We start from the raw sequence: 25,429 nt of genomic DNA, 5'->3' as shown, positions 1-25,429 counted from the left end.
AAAGGTACCTATTAAAAATGACTTTGTCCATAGATGCAATTTGTTGTAAATCTTTCCTTTTTGACACTGTTCTGTGAAAGGGCAGTGTTCCTTATAATTATAGGTCATCTGAGGGCATTTTATTGTTCATCAGGAAAAGATCGCTCTGTTTAATTTTAGAAGATTTCAGATCGCCTTGTTGTTCAACTGCTGCTTAATTGTTTTGATAGGTTAAGAAGCTGAATTACAGATCAACAGCTTCTTAGAGAGGATGCATAAACCCTGTAGGCTGGGCATAGCAGTAATATATCTGATTTAAGGACAGTGTCTTCGTCATCCATTTAGAAACTAATGTCACTAATTTATTAATGTGTCTTTCTGTTTTAAAAAAATTATGTTCTAATTTTGAAGTCCAAAGGGCTGTTTCTTTCTGTGAAATGTTAAGGTTCTTTACATTGATTTTTTCTCTGGTCTGTGTCTGTTTGCTTCACAGAGGCCGGCGCTGGGAGCGTGACTAAGCAGACATCACTTGCAGTTGGTCCAGAGCTGTCTGGTGAGTATTCTGCACCCTGTGGTAAAGACTTGCTAGCTGTGGGGTTCTAGAACTTTCAGTCTGTAAAATGAACCCCTTCATTCATGCTGATGTCCCAGGTGATATGCCTCTTAAAACTGATTCACAGACCTTTTCTTTCATGGGATGGGACATTGGTCCCCTGGCATTTATTAGATTTGAGTTCATTCATTCCACCAACCTTGGGCACTTCATCTTTTACTACATTTTCTACTCATCATCTGTGGTAATCTTGCCTGCATTTAGTAAGCATCAGGTATTGTTTATGTTACTGTTCTCTGCAGTTCTTCCTGAGAAGAAATGTGTGACCTGCTTTCAATCCTGTGCAGAATTAGTTTAAGAAACAGAAATATCTTTATATGGGCAATTTTTATTTATAAACTATAACTTGCCAATGCTTTATGAGAGCCAGAATCCTAGTTAATATGAGAGCTTGTTCTTCTCTGACCCCTTAATCAAATTGCTATTTTACTAATTGCTGTCGTAAGCAAATACATTGGACAGTGTCATATTTCTTAACTTCAAGGGACAAGAAGTCATTTTATAGTGATCACATGAAAAAGATAACCAGCAATCTCTCCGTTCATCCCGACAGGTGAGCTCCAGGTCCCAGGCATTTAAAATCAGTGCTGTTTTCTTACCATGTCAGACACACTATCATCTTCTGCCAGGGCCCGGGGCTGATTGTCTTCCGACTTTTCTGTGAGGGGCAGAAAGAATCATGCTGCTCTCAGTGATCAGTATTTAATGATGACACAAGAATATTAAGAAAGCAGATTTATTATCAAATGCTCCTACCTACTTTTTAGTCAAGTGTACTATATTTTTCCTGTTCCCCTAGGATGATTCATAAACCATGTTTTAGTAGATGAACCAGAGGTAGGGGTCGAGGGGGAAGCTGAATAATTCTTTAGGGACTTTATGTTGACATCTCCTTTTTAGTCTTTTTTATTACATTTCTCTGGACTACCCACTTTCTCTACATAATAGTTGTATTATCCTTACAAATAGGTCATTTTTAATCAGCTGTATTACATAAATGATTCCTATTAAGAACTATTTGCTTAATGAAAATAAACACTTGAGTCAAGAGTTCCCCAAAAAACAAAAAACCAAAACCAACACTTAGAAGTTGTTTGTTAAATATTTTAAGTGTCATGAAGACGTTTCTCTGTATGAAGTGGTATAAGTGCCACGCGTTTGACTATGCAAAGACTTTGGGTGGATTGGGTCCTGGGATAGGTAACAGTGTGTGGGCTTCCCTTCCATTCTTATAGCAAGTGGGACCTGTTTGGACCTGGTGCCCCACATGTTACCAGGTTGTTGACTGCCATCTTTGTGTTAGTCTTAGCCTCCTCCCAAAGAGAGAATTCTCCTATCTTTCTCTCCATCTTCTCCTACAAATGAGAACATTCTACTCTAGCAACACTATTGTTGTTGGATGTCATGTATATTGAGGGGTTTTTTTTATATTGAACTAAAATCTGATTCTTTTGTAATGTCTTCTCATACTTAAAATTGGAAATATCTAGACCAGAGAACTTGAACTTTTCTGGTCATGTCATGAACACTTGCTTTATTTCCCATGATTCGAACAGTGGACTGTGTATTAGTTCCAAATGGCTTATTTTTTAGGACTTTTATACCTATAATGACTATTATATCTGTAATAGACATTCAGAATAGATTTTAATTCCTGTAATGTAAAAAGGCGTATTTTAGATTTTGCTTATTTATGTTATATTCAACTTAGCTTTTTATTGGTGTTAGGCAATAAACTCCTTAAATAAAAAAAAAATATTTGTAGAGAGAATAAAATGGCTATTTGGGGATGAATTATCCTCACCCTTACATTTCAGCTCCAGGATAACTCTTGGTAAAGAGGAATTTATTAATCTGGTCAAACCAAAGGCTGTCTTCAAATCATGAAAAGAAAGAAAACAACCCTTGATAACTTCCTGTAGTGTTCAAGTTTGGAAGATACATTACTCCTAACAAGTTTACCTAATGTTGGGGGTGCTTTCTTCCTTTCTGAATGATCTTTGAATTGCTTTTGTTAAATATTGACTATGTACAGAACGTATCACATTGCTGTCAGGTATGACATTCACCAAACTTTAATATTGACTTCTCTTTCTCCCTCTGCTTTGGAGCCTTACATACCAGCCTGATGACCATCACACCTGCAGATGATGTCATTTTTCTAGCTCTAAGAACTGCATTTAGGGCTACTGCAGTGACCTTTGGGAACAAAGATGCTGCTTACTAAACTATGGGCAGTGCAGTTATTTTAAATGGTGCCCTGTTCTAGAAGCTCTTATCCATGGAACAACAACAATTAGGCTTCCTGTCTTCGTAGAGCCCATTCATGCACCATGCTACCCAGAAACATACCTGAGATGAGGATTTCTGCACGAGTGTTTTATTAAGGCAGGGCTCCCAGGAGAAACTAGTGGGCTGGGGAAAGAAAGGGAAAGGGGAAAACCCAAGCAGAGGGATGGTTTGAGCAAAATCTCTGCCTTAGGCTGATCCCTGGGGGAGCTCTGGTGCATAATTGCTCCTGAGAGTGTTTCTGCTGCTCAAGGCAAGGGAGCGAGTTTTCCCTTTCCTGCTTCAGTCATTGGCTGTGGGCTGCTGGCAGTGTGTGCTGTAAACTTGCGAGCCCTTGACTCTTGGCATCTGCAGGGGGAAGCAGCTCTCATTGTTGAAGGATCTTCCTCTTAAGAAACTTGCCAGTGCCATCTCTTAGAAACAAAGCTTACAAAAGCTGGGAGATGGGCACACAGGGCAGTTGAAAGGGACCCAGTGGCATCTGGACAGGACAGATACTAGGTAGCCACATGCCATTTTACTCACTTCCTCATCCCTACTGGCACATTTTCATCCCTTAGACCATTTCCCAGTGCGAGTTAAGCACTCTCGGAGCTACATAAATTTATTTTCTTCACTTGAGAAGGTAATGAGCTACTGCTTCATATATCTAAGTCCTAAAGTGCTTGCGGTTTGAGATACGTAGTTAATTTTCAGCGAATCGTATTTCTATATATATTGCAGTTAAAAATCAAATCTTAAATTTCAAAGCTTTCTTTATATGAACGTCATCATGGGTAATTATTTCAGTGCCCTAAAAAAGAGGCAAGGGCATTGTTTGATTGGCAATTATTCTTGCTAGAAACATTTCTGAGCGTATATACTCACACTATTATTTTTTCATTCTCACCTCTTTGAACAATCCTTTAGAATTTTATTTTCTAATATTTTGCCTTGAACATATTTTCTTTCCACAAACTTTTTAGGTAAGTACATGGTGTTTCCTTGGGTACTTTCAATTTGGTATAAAAGTGTGGTCCCGTAGAAATATCATGTGAGCCACATGTGCAATTTAAAATTTTCTTCTAGTCTCATTAAAAATGTTAAAAAAAAAAGTGGGTTGTTCTGGCATCCTGAGCTAGAGGCTGGGAAGTCTAAGATCACAGTTGAAGTTAATGTTAATAGTGTATTTAGCCTAGCATGCCAAATTATTATCATTTCATTATAAATGAGATTTTACATTTTTCCTTCTGCATTTTCTCTGGTGTGCATTGCATATTTATGGTTCAGACCAACCCTATTCCAAGTTCTCAGAAACCACACTTGGCCCCTGGCACTGTTACTGGGCGGTGCAGCTTCAGAATGTTACAGTGAAACTCTGGCGAGAGGCTTGCTTCCTCTGGGATAAGGTGTGCTGTCTGCACTCCTGAATCTCCCAGCTTAGTGACTCCACTCAGTGGAGAAATGAGGCAGCACTGTTGTCCAAGGAAAGTGAGCTTATCTATACTTGAACCATTACTGCTTGTTTTTTGAACTTAATATCCCAAAGGCATGAATTATGATGAAAATGATTGGGTTTGGCAGCTGAGATGTCACTGGTAACCTTCCGGAGTGCAGAATTCTAGGGTCACTTTTTGGAGGAAAATGGGTGCTCAGTGAAGGGTAAATGTGGAAAGATTTTAAAGAGGAAAAGAGGACATCTTAGTAGAGAAAAATATATCTATCTAATGTGTGTTGGGGAGAAGGTTCTAGAAGAGTTGGGGTACTTGCATAGGGTGGGAAATGCATAGTAAGAAAGGTAGTTAGTGGCTAGATTGATACCAGATTCAAAGACTTGGATTTTGTAGTATATGAAGTGAAGTATCATCATGATCCAGGTATATGTTGGGATCTGTTTCAATTATTTCTTATTGTGGAGGAAATCATTCCAAAATGCAGTGGCTTGAAACAACAGCACTCACCTTTTCACCTGTTATTTTTCTGTGGGTCAGGGGTTGGGGGAAATCTGTTGGGCAGCTCTGGTCTGGGGTCACTAGTGCAGTTGCATTCAGATGAGGCCGAAAGAACGCAAGGCTGGAGCAGCTGATGGCTGGCTCCACTCTCTCTTCCTTAACATAGTCTCAGGATTTCTCCATAGGACTTCTCTTCAGGGCACATTGTGGGCTTCCTCACAGCATGGTGGCTTCAGGGCAGTTGGGCTGCTTCTGCAGCTCCAGGGGAAGCAGCCAACAAGGTGGAAGCAGTGTCATTTATGACTTGACCTTGGAAGTCCTTCTGCATCATTTCCTTCATGTTCCTCAGTTACAGGTGAGCCACAAGCCTGCCCAGTTTCAAGGGGAGGATACTTAAAAGCCCGCCTCTCAGTGGAAGGAGTGTTAAAGTCACATTGCGTGAAGAGAATGTTGGAAGTACCATCTGCCGCAGGGACTGTCCCCATTGCCACTGCTGTATGCCTCCTGCCCTATTGGCCATTTTGGAGATGCTCTAGCAAGGACCCTTCATTGTTTCTTGGACATGCTTCTGCACAATGACCCTCTTCTTGCTAGACTGGGCAGCCCTTGGGAACATCTAATCTTCTGCTTAGACAATGAATGGGCACCCTGGCCTTCTTCCATCTTTCATTATTTTCTCCTAGTCTTTAAGAGTGTTCTCAGGTGGTGGGTACGCCCCAGCCTCCAGTGTTCTCCTCCCTTGATTTGTGGAAGAATTGAGAGATGAGAGAAAAAAAGAGCAAAAACAAAGGAAAGGACAATTTTCTAACCCTTTACTCCTCTCACCAAAAGGGGACAGCTTTACTGTTTAAGGGTATCCTACTCAGAAGAGAGAATTCTTCACCTTGGGCACCTTTGTGGCTTTTCTCAGTCTTTTCATTTCTTGGGTGGTTCTCTGATGCTCTGCTCCTTGGTCTCCATGGCCAACTGGGCTTCTTTTCCCAAGGTGGTTAGAAGGAAGGAGAAAAGCAGTGGGACCAACATCAGGACTTCTGAAAGATAATTTTCCTTATAGTTGCTAAGGCAGCATTCTGCCAAATCCCTTTCTTCCACTTTTTATAGGACGATCTTCATCCTTTGCCATAATCCTGTCTTTACCTCAGCTTGGGCCCTGATACTAGGTGCATAGTGAGCTTTCACTTGCTTTTCTTTCCCTCTTTCCTTTTGCAAAGTCAACCAGAAAAGATTAAAGTGCCAGCAGCCTAAGAGCTTAGAGATGAAGTGTATTGAATTCTGGAGCTTATTTACTATAAAATACATTTCTAAAAGAGCTAATGAATAGATAAAGGGATGGACACAGGGTTAGATATTCCAAAAAGAAAAGTGGTAGGGATATGGCTTGTTTACTATAAAAAATCAGTTTTATTTTTAAAATGAAATGTTAGAGAAAGAAAGCACTAATCATAAAATTTTAGTGAAATATATTAAGGGATAAATGCCAGTTTTCTATTCTAGCAGATGCTCAAGGCTTGTGGTATTTTTTTAGTCCAAAAAAATGTTTCAACACAAACTTTTAATAGTATGTATTAGTGATGTTATTTTTTCCTGCTTGTTTCCCAAAAGATTTGAAGAAACTAGCAAAGGACTAACAGTCCAATATGGAACATTTTAGTTGTCATGCTTATATTTCTTAGCTTCTTCAACTGGGCTTTTCACATGTAGCTGGTGAGGATGCTAATGTTGAAGTCATTACGGTATTAAAATGCTTTTGTGTGTCATTTCCCAGGGGCTCTTGTGATTGTGACAGCAAGGACTTCTTACTCCAAAGACAGAATTCTGTATTCCCTCCTGTTTCATACTCTCCCATTTTGAACTGGGCATCCTGAATCTTTTCCAGACCTAAAATAGGGATTTTTTCATCCCACAGTGGAAATGTTTGCTTTGTTTGGTCTGTTTCTGTAAGAGGAAGGAAAAAAAATAAACAAGTTCAACTCAGCCCTGTTTACTTTATTTTATTTTATTATTTTATTTTATTATCACTCAAATATCAAAAGCTGGCGGACCCTGTTGCATTTGAAAAGTTCTTACCTATTTCTTGGCAGTGAAAAGAGGAGCAAGCATCTTGTCTCCCTGTCCTCAGGTGGGGGGGACACAGCTTGCTGAGGCCTGGCGACTAAAATTAACGCTCACAGGAGAGAGACCAGCCAGTGACCTTGGGCCATAACCACCTCTCAGATCAGCTGCTTCATTCCTTGCCATAGTTTGTGGCCTGTGGGAACATCGAATGGCATAAGGGCAGGAAGAAAGCAGTTTGAAAAGGACCCCAGTGCCCGTGCCAGTGAATGTGCTGGCGTGGTCTGCTGACCCTTCCCATGTGGCCGGAGGACGTGTGGATCTACAGGAGCATGCAGGTAGCTGACAGAAAGCAAGAGCCATCACTAAGCAGCAAGAAACCAATGCAGCAGTAGTGTTTTCATACTCCTTGAATGATACTATGGTGGTCTAGACTTTGGTTATTTTCTCACTGGAGATAGGTTAAAGAGACCTTATTGAGCCAGTAGAAAAATAGAAGTCAAACCCACTCGCTTAAGCAATTAGAAGTTTCCTGAAAACCTAATGATGCCACTAATGACTTCTGGGTTTTTCCATTGATTGGGAAAAGGAGCACAGGGTCAGCCCTTTCATGGGTTTTGGGAAATATTTACAAGGAGATGGTGCATATATAGGATCTCTCTTGTTGTAAATAACCAGTATGTTCGCCCCCATTTTCCTTTCCCATGGAAGTTCGTGAGGCTCAGAACTAATCTGTAGTTAACTTGCCTCTTTGCTTCACTTCTGTAGCTGTTACCTCCTTTTTCTGTACAAATGTTCAGTGTCTGCAAAGGGCTGGCAGTGAGCGACTCCAGGTACCACGTAGTCCTCACTTTAAGGACCTTCTCCTATTTAGGATGCTGGGCCCCTCAGGCCTTTGCAAAGTGCCATTTCTGAGGATTCTAGGTTGCACACAGATGCTGCTCTTCTGTTATAGGAAGAACATCCTGTATGGCGCTGCCTCCCCATCACGTGTTTGTGCTATTTCTACTTCTGCCCTCCACCCATGTTCACGGGCACCCACACCTCCCCTGCTCGTGTTTGCCATTCCCAGGGTCTCCAGTCTTCCTTAAAAACCCAGGCAGCTTTGCCTGCTGTGTCTTTTCTTCTAACTTCTGCTTTTTAAAAAAATTGAAATGAAATTCACATAAAAATTAACCATGTAAAATGAAAAATGCACATTCACAGTCTTGTGCAGCCACCGCCTGTCTAGTTCCAAAATACTTTCATCACCCAATGAAAATCTCATGCTTGTTTAGCAGTTGCGCTCCTCTTTCTCCATCCCCAGCCCCTGGCAACTACCAGTCTGCCTTCTGACTCCACAGATTTACTTCATTGGGCTATTTCATATACATGGAATCGTATGACAGGTGGCCCTCTGTGTCTGGCTTCTTTCACTACACAGTGTTTTAAAGACTCATCCATGTTACAGCATGTTTCAACACTTCATTTCTTTTTATAGATGAATAATAATGTCCATGGTATGTATATCCCAGAGTTGGTTTACCATGCATTCATTAATGGACATCAGGGCCATTGCCATCTTTTGGCTGTTATGCATAGTGCTGCCGTGAACCTGTGTATAGCTGCATTTGAGTCCTTCACATTTGTTTTGGGTATGTTCCTAGGAATGGAGTCGCTGGGTTATATAGTAATTCTGTTTAATTTTTTTGAAGAATTGCAGAACTGTTTTCCACTATAGCTGTACCATTTTTCATTCCCATGAGCAATGTGTAAGAGTTCTAATTTCTCCGCATTCTCGCCAACACTTCTTTTTCTTTTTATTGTAGCCTCCCTACTGGGTAGGAAATGGTATCACACATGCCTTTGATTGCATTTCCTGATGACTAGGGATCTTGCTTATCTTTTCATGCGGTTGTGGACATTTGTATACTTTCTTTGCTGTGATGTATGCTTAAGTCCTTTCCCCATTTTTTTCAAAGTGGGTTGATTGCCTTTCTGTGTTAAATTGTAAAAGTTCCTTGTATGTTCTCGATACTTGATTTTTATCAGACATACAACTTGCAGATACTTTCTGTCATTCTGTAGGTTTCTTTTCACTTTCTTGACAATGTCTTTTGATGCACAAAAGTTTTTAATTTTGAACTTATGTATATTTTTGTTATTGTTGCTCTTGCTTTCATCGTCATTTACCAAACCCAAGGTTATGAAGATTTACCCCTTTGTTTATTTCTAAGAGTTTTGTGGTTTTAAGCTCTTATACTTATGTCGTTGATCCACTTGGCATTAATTTCTGAATATGGTATGAAGTAGGGATCCAACTTTATTCTTTTGTATGTGTTATCCAGTTGTCCCAGCACCATTTATTATAGAAACAGTTCTTTTCCCAGTGAATGGCCTTGGCATTCTGGTAAGTTAACTATGATGCGTCCATTTATTTCTTGACTTTCAATTCTGCTTCATGCTCTTTATGCCAGTGCCACATTGTTTTTATTCCTGTGTCTTTGTAGTAAGTTTTGAAATCACGAAATATGGGTCTTTCAGCTTAGTTCTTCTTTTCCAGTATTTTTGCTTTTTCAGGGCTCCTGCTCCTTTTGTTCTTATCATCTTTTTGCCCCATAGTGATTCTTGAGCTGTGGTCTTGCGCCTCAGGAGAAAGCAACACAAAGTCATATAGTTTTATGGGGATTTCTTATGGGTGCACTAGAATCCAAAGGCTTCTCTTGATTATGGTTACTCCCTAGGAACCTTTACAAGAACTGTGTTTGTGCTATTCAAAGCAAAGCCCGGGTTTTTAAGTGCACAGGCTTTTGGGTTAAAGCTGCTTGTTCGGATTCCAAGGAAACCATTCAGAAAAGAGCAGCTGTTATCTTCCCATTTGCTGTGACAGCAGGTACTGTTCTATGGTGTATGCATTTGTTCAATTGTCTTCAATCATATAGACAATGTTAGGAGAGCTGTGGTATAGGCATCAAAGTCAGGAAGAAGCCGGAAAGTGGTTAGACAGATGTTAGGAAAGCTGTGGTATAGGCATCAAAGTCAGGAAGAAGCCGGAAAGTGGTTAGACAGAGCAAGGAGGAGGCAAGTGGTTTTGCTTGGATCGGCTTCTGGGATGACTCACATTTGTTTCCAGTGTGTTCAACCTCCGGCCTGTTCCTTTGAGAGTAGTGGGGACTCTGTGGGACTTTCCTTTTGGAAATAACTCTTATCTGTGAACCCTCAGCAACTGCTCCTGAAGCCCTTCCAGGTAACCCTCAAAGTCCCCACCTGATAGAATCTGAAAGATTGCCCTTGGTGAGGGGTGGGGGGTAGGCCGGGAAAGCTGCTTTAACCCCCAGACCCTTGGACAATAGAAAGATACCTGTGTGTTCCTCCTGACCATCAGTAGAATAGACTTAGAAGCAGCTACATATATATGTTTCTGTCTGTACTTGGATTGAACATGAGCAGTGAGTGAAAAGCTGAAATAATCATATGGGAAGAACTACTTGGATTGGATTAGACAAGGAAGCAAGAAACTGGTTAGATTAGAAGATCCAGGGCCATTTCTGGGGGTGCAGGAGGTCACTTCTGGGCCCATACGGGGCCTCCTGCAGGCCAGACATGTGCTTCCCTTACATTGCCACAAAGGTTAGAAGTTTGGAGGAGGCATGTAGAGTAGGACTCCTTAGACCTTCACTGAAAAGGCTGGGGTAGAGTCCCTCTTGGACAGAGGGCATGGTGGGAGCCCTTGCCTGAGAGAACTCTGTGCTGCAGATCTTCAAGGGGCAGCAGTTGTTTCCAGGTCTGACTCAGGACTCACCTCTGATGGTGGTCAGAATAGCTGGGTCTTCAGGGTTTGGCAGGAACTCAGAGCATTGCTTTGGGGATACTGTTCTGATCTGATGAAAAGAAACAAACCACCAATACCACCAACACCTCATGCACTTAGTGCCTGCCGCATAATCAGTGCTCAATTGACAATAGCCATTCTTTTTACTAAATATACCAAAGACAGGGTGCTGAATGGATGTTCCATAGAGCAGCACTTTGCCAGGACTTGCAGATTACAGCCGCTGTCTATTGTCTCCACTTTGTTTCCCATTGGGAGCAGAAGGACCAGTGCGAGCAAAGTCCTGTGAAACAGGTGCAACAAGGAGCTCCCCTCCTTGGACGTGTGCTTTCAGGTCATTTATGAGGGTGACTATCTGCCATTTTCAGCCACTAAAAAAGACTCAGAAATTCTGCAAACAAAGGAAGGATTTTACAGTGCTGTGCAAGCAGCGAAAGGACACTTTCCCTGTATGTGCTCATTGCCTTTTGGGGAGGTTACCAAACGGCAAGGAAGGCCAGGAACCAAGCACACACTTCGGGAAGGTGTAGTAAATGTTAACGGGATTCGTGCTCAGGATGGCATTGGACATAGAAGTTTTACATTTTCATTTTATTTTATATTTCCCCCCAAGAGTGTTGAGCTCATTTTTTACTTTATTTAGAATCTTTAATACACTAAAATTTTTTTTACGATAGATCTGAATTCTTTGTATTTAAAATGTTCTTGAAGAAAACACTTAAGAAAGAAATGATCAGAGTGATTATCAGGGAAAAAAGCTAGGAAATTTATTACATATTTTTTCACAGGCAGTTTATTAGCTACAGCTACCATAACAAACTATCACAGACTGTGTAATTTGAACAAGAAAAATTATTTTTCTGCAGTTCTAGAAGCTGGAAGTTCAAGATCAAGGTGTCATTGTAACTGAAAGCAGGTCCAGCTGCCCACCGCTACAAAAGCCAATACTCAAGAGGCAGGTGCTGATGCAAAGGAAAGTGGTTTATTTGCAGAGGCTGACCATCTGGAAGATGGGGGACTTATGTCACAAAGCCCATCTCCACCTCTCAGTGGAGGCAGAATTTTTATAAGGAGGGAGAGGGGAATAGAACAAAAAAATCAAGGGAGGGGGTTGCAAAGTTCTGTATGTGCAGACCAGCACAGTCCATTCCAATAAGGCAAGCAATGGTCAGTGTGCGTCATCCTGGTTTAGTCATCCTGGCTTCACATCATCCTGGCCTTATGTCATCCCGGCTCCACTGTTGAAGGTCTGTAAATCTCCCAGAGCTGGGAGGCCTGAATGTCGGGGTCTGTATCTTTTTAAGTTGGTTCCTAGGATTCTTATACAAACATGCTATTCATTTACAAGCTATTCATATTAGTCAGAGTTAGCACTTGCAGAAACAATGTCAAAAGAATGGCTGGGTGGGTTACCGTTTCCTGTTACAATTTTCCACTGTTACGTCACATGGTTAGTGTCTACTACCATGGATCAGCAAAAGAGCAGTGAACAAGATACATCTCTGATTTTATGGTTTTGCCTAAGGTTTTTCTCCTTGGCTTGCAGATGGCCACTTTCTCGCTGTATTCTTACATGGCCTCTACTCTTTGCACACACATCCCTGGTGTCTCTTCTTACAATGACACCAGTCAGATTGGATGAAGGCTCACCCTAAGAGACTCATTCTAATTTAATAATCTCTTTAAAGGCCCTGTCTCCAAATAAAATCACATTCTAAAGTACTGGGGGTTAAGGCTTTAACATAAAAATTTTGAGGGAGACACAATTCAGCTTATAACAGGTAGCATCGGGGTAAAGGAGAAAAGAGAGTAGGAAGTAACCCAGAAAGGTAGATCAAAGGTCTGAGCCGCAAGGAATGAGGAAAAGTTGTAGGAGAAGAATCTGTATACTGCTAATGGGAAAGATGTTTGTTAGCTTTTGTATCACTTAGCTTTTGCTGCATAATGAGTGTCCCCAAAACGTAGCGGCTTAAAACCACACATTTATTTAGCTCACAGCTTAGTGGGTTGGCCATTGGGGCTGGCCCTATCTGAGAAGTCCTGTGGATCTCTGTTAGACAGACTCACTTATGTGTCTCTGTTCAAGTGCTGGGCATATTCGTGGCTGGATCATTTAGAATGCTCTTAGCTGAGATGGCTCATCTCTACATGTTTCTCTAGACTTCCAGCAGGCTACTTTGGGCTTATTGACATAGTAGTAACTAAGTGTGGAGAGATAGAGCGAGAGAGCAAAAGTACCTACCATCATTTCCACCATATTCTATTGACCAGGGCAAGTCACAGGCCCAGACTCAAGAGGTGAGGAAATAGACCCTTTCAGATGAATGGCTTTGAGACCAGGAAGTTCTTGACCTATTACATATTTTTTGCTGTGTATAATGTACTCACATGTATAATACACACCCACATTTTTGGCCCAAGCTTTCAGTAAAATAAATTTTTCTGAAATTCTTTCATTTTAATTTTTAATTAATTAATTTACTTATTTATATTTAGAAAAAACATTGTTCTATTCTCAGGTATCATTTTGCATGCAGATATCATTATTGCTTTCTATAGTTGCACTTTTAACCCATAAGCATAAATAAAAGAATTTAAAATATTTACATAGATATGAAATTAGTTATTACCCATATATAATGCACATCCTTATTTTTCCCTCAAAAGTTTGGGCAAAAACTTGTGCATTATACACAGCAAAATGCGACATATTTTATATTCATAATAGACTGTGCCTATACTCACACATCAGAAAATATGAAATCTGAAAAGGAATTACAAGCCAACGTATTTAGGAGGAGTGGTTCTTTATCCCCAAATTGGGATGTGTCATTTCATCAGAACATTCGTGTTACTTGTGGATGCCTTACTTGCTGCATGGACTGGTCTAGTCAGATTGTTGGGAGATATTCTTGTTGGGAGAGTGCTGGGTGATAGCTCAGTTTTCTTCCCTTTTCTGACTTTGCACGTGGCCTCTGGAAAGAAGTTATCCTAATGGAAATCTGCAGCCTGTCTCATGGAGAAAAGCTTCATGAAGCTATAACAAGAGAATGAGATCTCTGGGGTCTCGTGTAGGGAGGATGTTGAGAAAATTCAACCATAGCCTCTTACGTGGGAGAATAAGATGCTTCATATAAAACCTCTTACAAGAGACTTACCTTCTTTTCATCAGATATACTTGGTACCCATGTGGTGCACACCCTCTAGTTGGTTCACTATTTCATATAAAAACATACTGTGTGAAGCAGCTGCTCCTTAGCCTCACTATGGAATGAGTCCAGAGCCCTAAATTTCCATGGGGAAGAAGAATATGGTAGCATTTTGGAGGCCAGAGAAAGGAAACGGATACATAGAGCCTGAAAATTTGCAATATTAAAGTTCTGTTTTTCAAAAGCAAAATTAAACCTATCTTTAGTACCCTTACCTAGGAGAGCCAGTTGGCCAATCCAGCAGAAGTGTGGATACTCCACTTATCTGGGTGAACTAGGGTAGCTACAGCTAGGTAAATTTAATAGGACATTTCCAATGTTGGATGCAGTGCAAAGGAGTGAAGAGTGGATCATATATTCACATCAACCAGAGTGTTTGAAAAGTGGGTAAGTGTTTTGTGTATATTATACAAGTTCTGGAGGGAACAAAAGTAAGAAGAAGAGAAAAACAGTCTCATAATTATTTGGAAGTGTCTAATCTGGTTATGTAGAACCTGCTGCTAAAATCCTGTTTGGCCTATTTACTCTCTGATTGTTTAAAAGATAAAACTGAGAGAAAGATACGTTCATCATGTGTTAATTTAGACTTAATAGTGGATGTAACTTAGTAAAAGCAACTTCTTTGCTTTTAGCATCAAAGGGTTCGTTAATTCCCAGATGTCATTCCTGCCCCAGAGTGCCAGAGACGGTGATTTACATTGTCAAAGGCTGGACATGCTCAGATGGAACCAAGTTTCATTTTGTGTCTTTGCCAAATTATAGTCTGCTCGGAGTGACTAAAATGTAAATTATTTTCCTTTTGTTTTGAAAATTTAGAAATGAGTTTTAGATTTCATATTTTTAAGGTTTACATATTGAATGATAATGATACTGACTCAGGAAAACTTTATAGTTCTCTCTTCATTAGTATTTTCTAGATGGTCATTTACTGAATTTTATGTCTGTGATTTATTCATTTTTAAGCAAATATTTATTGTTTACCCTGCAGCAGACTTTTTTCTAAGCACTTGAAAGAAAGCAGTAACAAGACGTATCCCTGATTTTATAGAAGAATGTTTTCTGGTAGGGGGAGTTTTATAATAAAGAAGTAAACAAATTAAAAAACAAGATAATTTCATGGAGTGAGAGGCATTAAGGAAGTCAAATGTGACCACAGGACGGAGATTGACTAGAATCAGGCAGGTGATTCCTTTGGACTTACAGTCAGGATGCTGCACTATGAGACATTTGTGCTGAGACTGAAATGGTAACAAAGAGCCAGCTTCGTGAAGACTCGTGAGCAGAACTGTCAAGACGGAGGGAACAGCAGGTGCCAAGGTTCTAACGAGGAGATTAACTTGGTGCGCTCAGTGGCCAACGGGGAGTGAGTGGTAGATGAAGTCAGAGAGGTGGGCAGCAGCCAGATGATGTGATCCTCTTCGGATCTTAGTAAGGAGATTTCTGTGTTTGATATTTTTGTATTTTTAAGGAAAGGGAAGTCATCGATACACATGATCTGATTTATGTTTTAGGAAATCACTTTTGCAAGGGAGAATGAATTGAGGTTGTCTAGTTGAAAAAACAAGATTGAAAACAGATATGCCAGTTAGAAGGTTATTGGATCAACACCGCCCCCACCAAAAAGAACTACGGCAGCTTAAAACTGGGTGCTAGAGTTAGTGACGAAGAGAAGTAGGCAGATTTGGGAGCTATTTTGAAAGCCATGTGAGCAGGAGGTGAGTAGGGATATAGAGAGTGAGGGAAAGGACACTCTGAAGACGACTCCTTGGGTGCCTGACTGAGCAATGGGTGAGAAATACATTGATACGGGAAAGTCTAGGGGGAAAACATGGAAAGGCTAGAGGGAAAAAATCAAGTGTTCTGCTTCAGACTTTAAAGTTTAATGTGCTCAGCAAGTATTCAAGTGTAAATGTCAAGTCAGAAGTTGGATATGAGTCTGGAGCAGTTGGATGTAAAGCTAGGGATGGAAAAGTGAATAGTGGGAATATAGACATCATTTTAAAATTTGAGACCAAAGCAGTTCACCTAAGAAGAGAATGCACAGAGGAGATACCCAGGTCACTCCAGCACTCAGAGGTCAAGCACAGGAAAGCCATGATTGAGGACAAGCAGCCACTGAGATCAAGAAAAATACGAGTAGTGTGGAAGTGCTGTCCCCAAGAGAAGAGAATGTTTCAGGAAGGAGAGTGTGGTTAACTGGGTCAGAACTATTGAGATGCTTGACAGCATCTCTGGGGACAGAAAGATGACCATCAAATTTCATGACAGGGAAGTCAATGAGGACCTTGTCAAGAAGGGAGAATTATAACTGGAGTGGTCTGAGGAGAGAGGCAGAGGTGAAGAACTGAAGTCCACGTACGTTGACACTTCAAAGAAGTGGGTAAGGGGCAGTATTATCACTGAAAAGGTGCCCAGGGAAGGGGGACTAGAGGTTTGAAGAGACCATATGAAATAATCATATTAGAGAATAGAAGAGTAAACATACTAAACAAGGATTATTGTACAATCTTTGAGTGTTCATTTGAGATTTGTGGTCATGAGTTTAGTGTGAAGACTGATCAGTTTGGCTGTGAGTCTTTCTCTAACCTAGTTCAATGTCATGACCACAGTTGCTTAGTATGAAGATAATCAGATATAAACCATGTGTGGGAATTGGCAAAGTGCATATGAGTGGAGAGAGGGTGAGGCAAGTGTGTTAAAGCATGTTTATAAAGGAAGTAGAAGTGGAATTCAGGATGGGTAAGATGGGAAGGGCGGCCTGGGGACCATGATAGATAATGAAAGAGTCGTAGAGTCAATTAAAGATCTGGAACCATGTGAGATCACCCAGGATGATGGTATCATGGATGGTGGTAGGTCTCAGTGAGATTAGGAGTTGATGGGCTTGGAGTTATAATAGTAGAGAGAATAACAGATGATTGGGAAGGGAAGGGATGCCTGCACGTGCTTTTTAAAGGGAGAAGAGTTGCTGGTGATTTCAAGGTCAAGTGAATGTCCATGGGCATGGGTGACTGAAACTGGGTGGACAAAGATATCAACTGAGAGTAAAAATTCAAAGGTTTTGACCTCATGTTTGCATTTGGTGGGCCATAGTGTTAATGGCCATAAATGTTAAAATGTATGGATCCGTATTTTACAGAAAAAAACATATAATAGTGTCTAAGACCCTTTAGCTGCAATTGATATAAACTAACTTTACTTATGTATACCATACTTCTCCCTTTAGTGGAAACATCACTTCCAACAGCCAACAAACTATTCATATTGTAGCCTCAAGCATCCAGGAAGACCACTTTCCCAATTCTGTTTTTAAAAATCCCTGGGAAGACCATGCATGACATAACATTGAGCCTCAGGTTTACGCAGGACCAGTCAGCCTTGTCTGGGAAAGGTCCCAGGTGTAGAGGCAAGTTGTGTAGAGGCAAATAATCCCAGAAATGCCTCGTACAAACACCAGTTGGTTTAACTCATTCAGTGGGTAAGAAAGGCTTGGGCTAAGTGAAGTAAGCCAGTCAGGGAAAGACAAATAGCATGACTTCACTTGTATGTGGCATCTAATGAGCAAAATAAACTAACAACAGAAACAGACTCATAGATCCAGAGAACAGACTGACAACTGTCGGAGGGGAGGAGATCGTGGGGCTGGGTGAAAAAGGTGAAGGGATTAAGTTAAAAAAAAAAAAAAAGACCTCATAGACAGACAACAGTATGTTGTCTGTAATCACCATATACAGAGGTGGTGGGGTAAGGGAGACAGACATACAATTTACAGATGATATGTTACAGAATTGCAATTGTATTCACCAATGTAACCTCAATCCATTGACTTTTTAAAAAAAGAAAATGTGAACTAAATAAAACTATTACTAATATTAAAAAGAAAAAGGATTGGCCTAGACAAGTTTCATGGCCACACTTTTATTGAAGAAGGGTGGGTGTAATTTAGACTCCACGGTCTCTGGTTTTGACTCTCACTAGTGATCTGGATCTTGTTATTAACCTACCTTTTTGGTTTAGTTCAGCAGGAAACTCAGCAGGCTGTGATTGCCTTTATCTATCCCAGGCCAAATATTTCTGTTGCCTAGATGCCTTGGTTTGTCTGTAACTTATTTGTTTATAAAATCCCTTTATTAGAGCATAGCTAACATACAGTTGAAATGCACACATCACATGCATTCAGCTCATTGGATTTTAATAAAGTGAGTGCAACCTGAGAAAGAAACAGGTTTTCCTAACACCCCAGGAGGCCCCCTCACAACCCAGCCAGTCACTGTCCCTTCCTTAAGGGTAATCTCTCTCCTGACTTCTTATACCACAGCTTAATTTCTTGGCGTCTTGACATTTGCACAGGAGAATGTGGTTATGGTGAGCAGGTATGCTGGATAAAACGAAGAACGTTTAAGTGACCTGCAGGTCTGTGCTTCCTTCCAAGTCCTGACACGGGTGCTGCTATTCCCCTGTCAGGGTAAGGGACGATAACCTTCCAGCACTATGAACGACATTACCCCAGAGACTTCTGGTAATTATGTAACAATATCAAGTGATAGGACACAGGGTTCTTTTTTGACTATCCAGGTTTTTTGTCTTAGTTTTGTTTATTTTTTTTAATATGAATCCCAGGAACCTTTTTTTTTTTGAGAGTCCTGCAGGGAACAGCCTATGGTTCAGGCTAATTGGCCAAGGCAGTGTTTAATCTTTCATTTGTGTATCCATAATGGAGACAACTCTTCTGATAAAGGGAGCAGATGCTGACTTAAGTGCTCTCCCGTCCTTTTGTAACAGAGCAGGGCTGGGTGATGTCAGACCCGAGGCAGGGCTTTCCTGGGCTCATTTTGAATTAATGGGACAGGTACTTAGTCTAGACAAGTGGGAGCATTCTACATGAGTTTCTATGGAAACTAACAATTCAGAGGACATCAAGGGCTGAATGCTTTTTCCTCGGAAGGTGGCTTAGTTAGATGATTTGGGATAAAACTTGGCCTGGAAGACACAAGAGAACAATATGCTTTCTTTCGTGGGAAAGGACAACTGAAGTGCGTGTTATTTATCCAGCAGCATGCAGACTGCTCTTGCTCATGTCTGTCACCCCCGTATGTCGTCATGATACCTATGTGATATGTCTTATTCTACTAACCTCCCTAAATAATTACTTAATGATAAATTTGCTGCATCACGAACATACAGATTGTAGAATAATGGGTCACTTTTCCCACAGGTCTTAAGATCTGATGAGAAAAAATAAATGAAAAAAGCTCAATAAAAATTTTAAAACATGGTCTTTCTGTATTATATGCATTATTTTTCTTCACATTGGTCCATTGTGTTTTATTTATTGGAGTATAACTTACATGCTGGAAAATGTATAAATTACACTTCAAGATTTTTTTTTTGTATATACACCCATATCACCACTTCCCAGGTCAAGGTGTGTGTGTGTGTGTGTTTAAGTGATCTGTGTTCTGTACACACACAAACATACACACACACATCTCTTAGATTATTTTAGCTTTGTGTTGTTGAGGATCATTTTCTTGTATTTCTAACTGGGCCACCATATACAACTACTCACGTGCAGTAAGAAACCTGCACACCCATTGGGGCAGCTTAGTATCTAAGACCTTAGAGGTGCTTAGCAGATATTCATTGAATTGAATTTGAATTTAGCGGAGCTTACTAACCAGAACAGGTTTGTGTATCTGTCTGGCAATTTAGAGTTAATAGGGATCTCCCCTATTACGGATCAGCTGCATTGCTAAACATTTACTCATTCAATGCTTATTGAGCCCTTAGTATTTAGAAAGCATTCTTCAAGATACTGTCATCTCCAAACATAAGTCAGGCACAAAATGAAACTTCTTACAGTGCTAGACATTAGTGAAAGTTAGGCAGTGCAAATAAGCAATTACAAGTCAGGATAGAAATTTCTGAGGTGTGTAAACAAGGTAGAGACAAACCAGCCAAGCTTCTACTAGCTCCAGATCTTGAAGATAGAAAGGTTTGGCAGAGGGAGGTAATGGAGGCCAGGAAAGACAATGAGGATATAGGAAAAAGGAGGTAGTTCTTTGCACTGCAATTTAAGATAAAGGGAAGTTTTGGGAGAAAAGGAGGGTGAAGAGGGCCTGATTAACATAAGAAGGACTCTGAATATTATGCTAAGGAGTTAGGGTTTTTTCCCCCCTAGGCAACCTGTTACTGCAGTTACTGTTGAGAGACCAACAGCATCCCTGGAGCTCATTCGAGATGCAGAACCTTGGCCCCACAGGCCTCAGAATCTCTGGGGTAAGGCTCAGCAGCTTGGGTTTCCACAGCCCTTCTCATGGTTGTTATGTGCCCTCCTGTTTGAGAAACACAATACTAGATAGACCACAGTTCCAGAGAACACAAATCAGTAGTGTGGCCAAAGTTTGCTCAACAAAAGAGGAATTTTAAGTGGTGCTAATAAATGTTTTCTGCACAAGTGAACTGCTGAACTAGACAGAGCCAGACAGTTTTCTGTACGAGGGCCTCCCAGAACCCAAAGCATCCTAATGTAGATTGTGAATCTCCCTGTGGGAGTTACACTATGCACTGTTTTCCAAATCATTTTCCCATGGAAACCTTTCTTTCCTTTTCTTTTCCTTAATATTTTTGTAAGTGCTAGTGGAAGCATTGATATTGCTTGGGACACTCTTGGGGACACCGTCCTATGGATATGGATGAGCCAGCGAAAGTTTTCCATCTGGAAAGGAACAGACCGTCATGAAAGGGGCAGTGCACAGCCAACTGGGCTGGTAGGGGGCCTGGACGCAGGGACCGGAGTTCTGAGAAGCAGGAAGCAGTAAGCTTGCCCCACAGTAAAGGAGCCTTCTGGAGTGGGCCAGGAGAGAGCACACAGACTGCCCGTTAGCATGGCGATGCTGGGAGGTGTGGGGAGAGGCTACTGCAAGAAGAACTAGCACCTTGGGTGCACCACCAGCACCTACTGTTTTAACATTCACCCATGAGGATATTCTGCTGTCATTTCACTACAAGCACTCATGGCCACAGAGATGGGTTCTGTCAGCAGAAGCGCTCGTGTGCCGAGAGCCCGAGGGGACCGCCAGGCTGATGGATGCAGGCGGCTGCATGTGTGCTGTGGAGGGGGCGTGGCCTGGGCACTCTCAAGGGGCACCTCACCCAGCGCAGGCGTAATTGTCTTTCAGTGCAGAGCAGGAGCTCTGGGAAACAGCACAGCCTCATTCCCAGTCTGATCTTACCATTCCAGTCCTTTCGACCCTCAGGACTGTCACTGAGTAACCCCATGCTTCTGGGTGGTTGCCGCCTCCTTGAATTTTCAAGGCAGAAAAAGAAAGTGGAAATTGGTAGCAGCTCCTTACTGCTGAGGCTTCTAGTGCAGTTTTCATGCCATCAAGCGGTGCTTGAAGACAATCAGATTATATTTGAGGGACTTTCTGATTCATCTAAAAAAATGCCTTTCTCCGCCACTGGGTTGCCGATTGGTGATCTGTGTTTAATAGTTACTGAGTAGAGAAAGTATAACATTTTAGCTATATTCTTATTGAAAATAAAAATGTGGGAAAAAGTTGAAGGAAGACCTGCTAAAATGGGTTCATTCCTGTGTACTCACACATCCAGTTCTTTGGAAGCAATCACTGTAACCATTTTGTTATTAAATCTTATCCTGGTTATTACTATAACATAAAGTATATCCTCCATCCCTAGTACTGGATCAGTTTTGGACATGAGTTATTGACATAAGCTATTGACTTATTTAATGAACAGGAATTTAACTCATATAAACGACAGCCTGGATTTCCTTGGTAATTACATTACTATGTAAAGTTCTGTTAGTGGCCCAAGTCGGTTCGCATGGCATTCTTGAACGCCTTACTCCTTCAGTCTCTCTTGCCTGCCCTGCTCTGTAACTTGGTGTTGTTGATCCACTGTCCTTCTCTGGAACTTTCTTTTCACTCCCAGGTCTCTAAACAGCCCTCTCACTTCTACATTGTCAAATATTAGAGCATTTTCTTTGTTATTTTTTTCACATCTTATACAATGGTAATTTTCCCATGCCACTGTGTGCTTATTACAAATTGCGTTTTTAATAGATGCATAGTACTGATTGTTAGCTATGTCTCATAGCTAACATACTAATTCCCTCTGTTCCCCTTCTGCTCCATTTTCCTTTCCATTCTCTCTGCAACATTAGTTTGTTGTCAGTAACTTTATATCCTCAGTCTTTTAACATTTGCTTTTCCGTAACCATTTAAATCCTGTCCTGCTCCAGCCAGCTCTAAGCCACACCCACTGCGACTCTGGATGACACTCCCACCCCCCCCCCCCCCCCCCCCCCCGCTCTGATCTCAGCTCAGTGCCACCTCCCTCCGTTTAGTCTCTGCCTTCTGACCTTGCCTGCTCTTGACTCCTTCTGCCTCTTTATCATCATTCAGTTCTCTTCTTTCTCCTTTACTTTCACTTCATGGGGAGGATGAGGGGAATCTGGGGAAGAAGGAGAGAGGAAAGGAGGGGAGAAAAACAACAGGAGTTCAGTCCAACCGCACTGGCCATTTAGGTTAAGTTTTCCTGTCTGCTTTGATGGGCTGTCATATCGGAACCGTATTGCCCTGCTTCCCCGTGGGAGCAGAGAACTGAGTAGAAACACAAAAATCTTATCTAGCCCGTTGAAGTAGTTACGTTCCTTCCTTCATGTACCTGCTTTCTTAATGTTACAGAATGAAAGATAACGCCTGCAGAAGAAATAGTTAGGTTGAGTTTTCTTTGAAATATAAGCAAAACAGGAAGTAGATCAAAATAAATAGGAAAAAAATCTTTGGGATTAAGTTTATTGTTTAGCTACAAAGGAACTTTTCGCTTGAACGGGCGACTTTTCTGATTTCTTTGATACCGGTAATGATTTTATGAGTCAGGTAAATACCGTCACCCTACTTTGCATATCTTCTTATTAGAGAAGCAGGAATTGGTGAGTCAGTCTGTCAGTCATCTTTATTCATCTCATGGCAAAACCGTATCAGTGCGTGCACATATACACAACACCCGAAGAGAAACCACTCAGCCAGAAGCAGAATGGGAAACAAAATTGGCCAAGCAAAAAAGAGGAGTAGATGAAAGAGCTGTGATTGGTGTTGACCAATGCTGAATATGATTGTCTCATTCAGGGCAGTTGTGCGATGAATCAGCAGATTCATTCAAGGACGATGCCCACTGTGCCAGTGGAAGTGGAAGGCTTTAAGCCAAGGGCAGACCCTGGAGAGGCCAAAATGAGGATGGCTCCTTCCCTAGAGAGCAAGTCTTGATAGGGGCCAGGCAGAGGCAAGTCTTGACAAAGTTATTAGAATCAGGGAGTTGAGCAGAGGCAGGACCAGAGTGTTGGGCACTTTGTCAGTTATCCACAGCCACAATGATGCTACATAATCACCGCCCTAACACCTTAGCTTATAACAGTAAAAATTTATTTTTTGGTCACTAATTGATGGACCAGCTAGGTATTTTTACTGGTGTGGGCTAGGGTCATTTGGGCTTACTCATGTGTCTGTGGTCAGCTAATGGGCAGTTGAGGGGCTAGCTGATCTCAGCTCTGTTCCATGTCGTCTCTCATGCTCTGTCAGGTCAGCCTGCATTTGTGCACATCAGCTGAGCTGGGTTCAGAGAGAAGAAAGAGAAGTGTGCAAGGCTTCCGAAGTCTAGACTTAGAACTAGTGCATGTCATTTCTGCTTCATTCGGTTGGCCAAAATAAGTCCTGATGCCAACCCAGAGTCAGAATGGGAGGAGACCTCAAAAATACAGGACGGGAAGGATATAGAGAGGCTGTTAACTGGAGGCATCAAAGTAATCTACTACAGGCTCTTACACCAAATACTGTGGCTGGGGTTATTTGGTCAGACTCATGGGCCTGTGAGATTCGCTAGGGTTCATAGGTCGGGGAAAGGTCAGAGTAGAGCACAGAAACAGTCATTATGAGGAGGTCAGCTTTTAAGAGAGGAAATTGGGTTGGAACCCCTTCCAGGCTCCTCCTTGGCGACAAGGGGCAAATTAAGTCTCTTTGGAGCAGATGCAAACAAAGGGCTGGCTCAGGGGTCCCTTGATGAGCTTGCCTCAAGGCAATAATTCATTTGAACCTTAAAGGGGTCCTTTCTGTCTTTGGAAGTCTGATGCACTATGAACAGTGGCTGGACCTTCTCAAGTCAGACATTTTCTGATTCTCTAGCTGGGTTGGGGAAAGAGGACCTGAAGGAGGGGCCATAGATGAGATTCTCATGCTGTGCTCTGAGTTTATACAGGTTAGCTGGGTCTGTTATGGACTCGGAAGGATGCCTTCCCCACACTCCACTTACATCTGGAGATTAGAGTACTGGTTCTCCAAGTGTGTTCCCCAAACCGGTAGCATCACCATCGGCCGGCAACCTGGCAGTAATGCAGATTCGTGAGCACCAGCCCCTACCCACCGAATCGGGCACTCGGGGATGGCACCTAGGATTCTGTTTTAACAACCCTCTGGGTGATTCTCATGCTCAAGTTTGATACAGCTGAATTAGAAGGTTGACTGTGGTTTGGGGAGACTTGAGAGAGATAAAATAGCCAGATTAAGCAAATAAAAATACAGAGTCTCCAGTCACATTTGAATTTCATATTAACTAGTCATTTCTTAGTATAAGTATGTCCTATATAATATTTGGGACATAGTTATGCACATGATATACTTATACTAAAACATTGTTTGTTGTTGATCCGGAAATGTAACTGAGTGTCCTGTCGTTTATCTGCAAACCCTAAGAAGAGACATAAAGAATTGTTAGAAGGTTCAAAGAAGAACAAACAAGATTGTCAGCAGGACAGAAATTCTAGAAAGAATGGTTAAAGAACTTAACTGGGTGGACCCAGAGAGGAGGGCAGTAGTATTAAAACTCTGAAGGGTTTTATTTAAAGGGAATAATGAACTGTTCTTCCTGGCTGCTCAAATGAACCCAGAAGAAATTTCTCTTAGGAAGAGGCAAGATTTCTGTCAATAAATGACGTCAGTGGGTTTCTTAGTGACTTTTGTGATTCTCAACACTGCACTGCACTTGGAAATTCCATGTGCTTGTAGTGCTGCCAGCGACCCAACCTGTGTTTGTGAAGGAATAGTTCAAAGAAGCATTAGCCCAGTGGGTTGGGGCAGATTAATTCTCAAGACTCTTTGTGACTTCTCTAAAATGGTTTGAATTTGCAATTTTGCACCCTTACTTTTTTGAAAATTTGTAGTCTTTTGAGTGCTTTTGTTTTCTAAACTTGAAATTGGAAGGTTGGTTTTTTCAGAACTTGGATATGAGGGAGAGGCAGTTGTTACGGGGATGCTTTAAAACCAGGCTACATGGGTTCAGATCCCAGCAATGCCTCTTCCTAGCTGTGGGACCTTATAGTTTGTGCCTCAGCTCTTGAATCTATAAAATGGGGATTATTATTGTTATTAACTTACATCTCCTAGGTTGTTGTGAGGCTTTACTGAGCTTGCTTATGTAAAACATAAGAACCATGCCTAGAACATTTAAAATAACATCTTTAAATATT

At 41.4% G+C, this 25,429-nt stretch overlaps 1 protein-coding gene across 7 annotated transcripts in view; it reads left to right on the top strand.

Annotated features, from left to right (window-relative positions):
- Nucleotides 1–25,429, top strand: part of PLCB4 (phospholipase C beta 4) — a 380,642-nt gene that overhangs the window by 143,085 nt on the left and 212,128 nt on the right. For all 7 annotated transcript variants that reach the window (XM_053671143.1, XM_053671141.1, XM_053671142.1 and 4 more), the window contains one exon: nucleotides 473–532. The gene's annotated coding sequence lies outside the window, so the exon portion shown is untranslated. The remainder of the gene's footprint in view (nucleotides 1–472; nucleotides 533–25,429) is intronic.

Source organism: Artibeus jamaicensis, unplaced genomic scaffold (genome assembly GCF_021234435.1).
Source record: "Artibeus jamaicensis isolate MK-2021 breed Jamaican fruit bat unplaced genomic scaffold, CSHL_Jam_final contig_685, whole genome shotgun sequence".
In the NCBI taxonomy this organism is placed as follows: domain Eukaryota; kingdom Metazoa; phylum Chordata; class Mammalia; order Chiroptera; family Phyllostomidae; genus Artibeus; species Artibeus jamaicensis.
The sequence above is the reverse complement of the archived record's forward strand: the minus strand, read 5'-3'. Positions and strand labels throughout refer to the sequence as shown.